Source organism: Oncorhynchus kisutch, unplaced genomic scaffold (genome assembly GCF_002021735.2).
Source record: "Oncorhynchus kisutch isolate 150728-3 unplaced genomic scaffold, Okis_V2 scaffold1710, whole genome shotgun sequence".
Classification (NCBI taxonomy): Eukaryota; Metazoa; Chordata; class Actinopteri; order Salmoniformes; family Salmonidae; genus Oncorhynchus; species Oncorhynchus kisutch.
The window spans coordinates 24,858-29,148 of NW_022263655.1; positions in this window are offsets into that span (position 1 = coordinate 24,858).

Below are 4,291 nucleotides of genomic sequence, written 5' to 3' on the forward strand. Positions count from 1 at the left end.
TTGGAGGCTATTTTGTAAATGACATCGCCAAAGTCGAGGATTGGTAGGATGGTCAGTTTTACAAGGGTATGTTTGGCAGCATGAGTGAAGGATGCTTTGTTGCGAAATAGGAAGCCAATTCTAGATTTAACTTTGGATTGGAGATGTTTGATATGGGTCTGGAAGGAGAGTTTACAGTCTAACCAGACACCTAAGTATTTGTAGTTGTCCACGTATTCTAAGTCAGAGCCGTCCAGAGTAGTGATGTTGGACAGGCGGGTAGGTGCAGGTAGCGATCGGTTGAAGAGCATGCATTTAGTTTTACTTGTATTTAAGAGCAATTGGAGGCCACGGAAGGAGAGTTGTATGGCATTGAAGCTTGCCTGGAGGGTTGTTAACACAGTGTCCAAAGAAGGGCCGGAAGTATACAGAATGGTGTCGTCTGCGTAGAGGTGGATCAGGGACTCACCAGCAGCAAGAGCGACCTCATTGATGTATACAGAGAAGAGAGTCGGTCCAAGAATTGAACCCTGTGGCACCCCCATAGAGACTGCCAGAGGTCCGGACAGCAGACCCTCCGACTTGACACACTGAACTCTATCAGAGAAGTAGTTGGTGAACCAGGCGAGGCAATCATTTGAGAAACCAAGGCTGTCGAGTCTGCCGATGAGGATATGGTGATTGACAGAGTCGAAAGCCTTGGCCAGATCAATGAATACGGCTGCACAGTAATGTTTCTTATCGATGGCGGTTAAGATATCGTTTAGGACCTTGAGCGTGGCTGAGGTGCACCCATGACCAGCTCTGAAACCAGATTGCATAGCAGAGAAGGTATGGTGAGATTCGAAATGGTCGGTAATCTGTTTGTTGACTTGGCTTTCGAAGACCTTAGAAAGGCACGGTAGGATAGATATAGGTCTGTAGCAGTTTGGGTCAAGAGTGTCCCCCCCTTTGAAGAGGGGGATGACCGCAGCTGCTTTCCAATCTTTGGGAATCTCAGACGACACGAAAGAGAGGTTGAACAGGCTAGTAATAGGGGTGGCAACAATTTCGGCAGATAATTTTAGAAAGAAAGGGTCCAGATTGTCTAGCCCGGCTGATTTGTAGGGGTCCAGATTTTGCAGCTCTTTCAGAACATCAGCTGAATGGATTTGGGAGAAGGAGAAATGGGGAAGGCTTGGGCGAGTTGCTGTTGGGGGTGCAGTGCTGTTGTCCGGGGTAGGAGTAGCCAGGTGGAAAGCATGGCCAGCCGTAGAAAAATGCTTATTGAAATTCTCAATTATGGTGGATTTATCAGTGGTGACAGTGTTTCCTATCTTCAGTGCAGTGGGCAGCTGGGAGGAGGTGTTCTTATTCTCCATGGACTTTACAGTGTCCCAGAACTTTTTTGAGTTAGTGTTGCAGGAAGCAAATTTCTGCTTGAAAAAGCTAGCCTTGGCTTTTCTAACTGCCTGTGTATAATGATTTCTAGCTTCCCTGAACAGCTGCATATCACGGGGGCTGTTCGATGCTAATGCAGAACGCCATAGGATGTTTTTGTGTTGGTTAAGGGCAGTCAGGTCTGGGGAGAACCAAGGGCTATATCTGTTCCTGGTTCTAAATTTCTTGAATGGGGCATGTTTATTTAAGATGGTTAGGAAGGCATTTTTAAAAAATATCCAGGCATCCTCTACTGACGGGATGAGATCAATATCCTTCCAGGATACCCCGGCCAGGTCGATTAGAAAGGCCTGCTCGCAGAAGTGTTTCAGGGAGCGTTTTACAGTGATGAGTGGAGGTCGTTTGACCGCTGACCCATTACGGATGCAGGCAATGAGGCAGTGATCGCTGAGATCTTGGTTGAAGACAGCAGAGGTGTATTTAGAGGGGAAGTTGGTTAGGATGATATCTATGAGGGTGCCCGTGTTTAAGGTTTTGGGGAGGTACCTGGTAGGTTCATTGATTATTTGTGTGAGATTGAGGGCATCAAGTTTAGATTGTAGGATGGCTGGGGTGTTAAGCATGTTCCAGTTTAGGTCGCCTAGCAGCACGAACTCTGAAGATAGATGGGGGGCAATCAGTTCACATATGGTGTCCAGAGCACAGCTGGGGGCAGAGGGTGGTCTATAGCAGGCGGCAACGGTGAGAGACTTGTTTTTAGAGAGGTGGATTTTTAAAAGTAGAAGTTCAAATTGTTTGGGTACAGACCTGGATAGTAGGACAGAACTCTGCAGGCTATCTTTGCAGTAGATTGCAACACCGCCCCCTTTGGCAGTTCTATCTTGTCTGAAAATGTTGTAGTTTGGAATTAAAACTTCAGAATTTTTGGTGGTCTTCCTAAGCCAGGATTCAGACACAGCTAGAACATCCGGGTTGGCAGAGTGTGCTAAAGCAGTGAATAGAACAAACTTAGGGAGGAGGCTTCTAATGTTAACATGCATGAAACCAAGGCTATTACGGTTACAGAAGTCGTCAAAAGAGAGCGCCTGGGGAATAGGAGTGGAGCTAGGCACTGCAGGGCCTGGATTCACCTCTACATCGCCAGAGGAACATAGGAGGAGTAGAATAAGGGTACGGCTAAAAGCTATGAGAATTGGTCGTCTAGAACGTCTGGAACATAGAGTAAAAGGAGGTTTCTGGGGGCGATAAAATAGCATCAAGGTATAATGTACAGACAAATGTATGGCAGGATGTGAATACAGTGGAGGTAAACCTAGGTATTGAGTGATGAAGAGAGAGATATTGTCTCTAGAAACATCGTTGAAACCAGGAGATGTCATTGCATGTGTGGGTGGTGGAACTAATAGGTTGGATAAGGTATAGTGAGCAGGACTAGAGGCTCTACAGTGAAATAAGCCAATAAACACTAACCAGAACAGAAATGGACAAGACATATTGACATTAAGGATAGGCATGCTTAGTCGAGTGATCAAAAGGGTCCGGTGAGTGGAGAGGTTGGTTGGTGATTTAGACAGCTAGCCAGGGCATCGGTAGCAAGCTAGCATAGGATGGAGGTCTGTTAGCCACCCCTTACGTTCCGTCAGTAGATTAGTGGGGTTCCGTGTGGTAGATTTGGAGGCGGCAAGGATGTCAATCTGAGAAACAACGGCATCCAAAAGCTTGGACAGGTCTTCTGTATCTCCTTTTAGGCTAGAGAGGCATTCCTCCATGGATTCCTCAGAGTGATACACAGTGAGGATCTGACTAATGACCTCCTTGGTACAGGTTTGAAGGTCTGCTTGGATTTCAAGAGAATCCCTATTACATGTCACCTGAGAATCTAAACTTTCCCTAGGAGCCTGTTTGAGAGTCTCATCATGTATTGGTGTAACACCATCGATGACCTTTACAGAGTCTTGGCAGGGAGTGAGAAAATGCCTCAGCATTTCTCGAAATCTATGATATATAATACGAGCAGCATGAAGGGTGCTCACTTTTGAAATTCTGAAATGTTCAGAGTGATGTGCCTGCATGGACTGAACAATAGTCTCCACATCTGTTACAAAAGTGTCCAGCAATTTAGATGCTTCAGAGTCTCCCAGTAAGCTGTTTGTAAAGGGGTTGACATATCTCAGAGCTTCGCTCACTGCCTTTCTAGCCTTTGTCTGGAAAGACACACTGGAGAGTTTCTTCATATTTGTAACTGGAAGACTCAGGGTAGATTCACTGTTGGTGGTGCTGTCCTGCAGACCAAGTGGAAAAGTGAGATGGGAGAGACATTGTTCACTGTCTAACAACTCAGATGGTGAGGGGGAACACGAACTGGTGAAATCATTCAAGTCAGACATGATGCCATCCACAAATAGAATGGCCTCCAGAGACTCTTCAGAATCACACTCTCCAACAGAAGATGAGAACTTCTCCATTACCTCAGTCTTACACAAGACAAGAACCTGGCTGGCAATCGCTTTTGTGGTGTCAAGGAGGACTTGGTCTTGCAAATACTTTTTGAGAGCCAAGAGAGGTTTTGGGGTCTCACTTTGTCCTTTTTGTTCATTCATAGATGAGGGGGTTATTAAAAGTGGTTTACAAGAAATGGAGTCCGATGTGTCAGCCTCACCATTACTGGAATGACCGATGTCTAGGCACAAAGTTGGAACCATTGTGAAATAATCTTTTGTGCTCTCCACAAATGTACTTGCGAGATACCCTTTTTCTGGACAGGTAAGAATCCTCTTCAGCGTATTTTTCATGTCGTAGTAACAGCCAACAGTGTAAGACCAGATCTTATTCTGATGGTTTTCAAGAAGGATCTGCTCACTCTGTGCAGGAGAGCAGGATGCCCTGATAGACTGGGTAAGATTGTCCATGTCTGAAACAAAGGTACTTACCA